Below are 590 nucleotides of genomic sequence, written 5' to 3'. Positions count from 1 at the left end.
CCTGGCAGGCGCTGGCCCCCTGCGGCCGGGCAGGGCCAGCTGCCAAGAAGGGCTTTTGATGTTCATGGAATTTTCCGTAAACACGCTGGCCCCCTGGAGCTGCCCGTGGTTCTCAGGACTGTCCGCCCCCCGCCGCACTGCAGATGTCCCCGCGCAACCGGGGCTCTGGTGCTGGGCAGGGGCCTGTGGTCGGCCTCTGAGGGGCGGGCGCCTCCCTGGAGTCAGCCCCGGAGGCCCTCGGGTGGCCAGACCCAAGGCCTGAGCCCAGGCTGGCCAGTTCCGCCAAGGTGCAGGCGCCACCCAGAGCCACACGCCCAGGCCCAACCGGCCAGTGCCTGGGCGAGAGCTGCCTGGGCTGCCCGGCGACGGTCCTCGCCTTAGCAGGTGGTCAGCACGAGTTGGGAGGGCCCAGAGCCAGCTGGCGCCTCCGACGGGGCAGGCCAGGTGGGGTCAAGGGCCGTGTGGGCACTGCCGAGAGCCTGCTGGGCTGTGCAAGAGGCCACTGCCGCCGTCCCCTGCAGGCAGTGGAGCCCAGTCCTGACAGTCCCGCTCAGCCTGGGAGGGAGATCCTGGCCCCGCCCCTGGTCCTG

General features: G+C 71.7%; 1 protein-coding gene across 1 annotated transcript in view; it reads left to right on the top strand.

The window, feature by feature from the left end:
- SLC19A1 (solute carrier family 19 (folate transporter), member 1) overlaps positions 1-590 on the top strand; it is a 4,833-nt gene that overhangs the window by 772 nt on the left and 3,471 nt on the right. The window lies entirely within an intron of this gene.

Source organism: Condylura cristata, unplaced genomic scaffold (assembly GCF_000260355.1).
Source record: "Condylura cristata isolate star-nosed mole 26May11 unplaced genomic scaffold, ConCri1.0 scaffold00003, whole genome shotgun sequence".
NCBI lineage: Eukaryota > Metazoa > Chordata > Mammalia > Eulipotyphla > Talpidae > Condylura > Condylura cristata.
The sequence above is the reverse complement of the archived record's forward strand: the minus strand, read 5'-3'. Positions and strand labels throughout refer to the sequence as shown.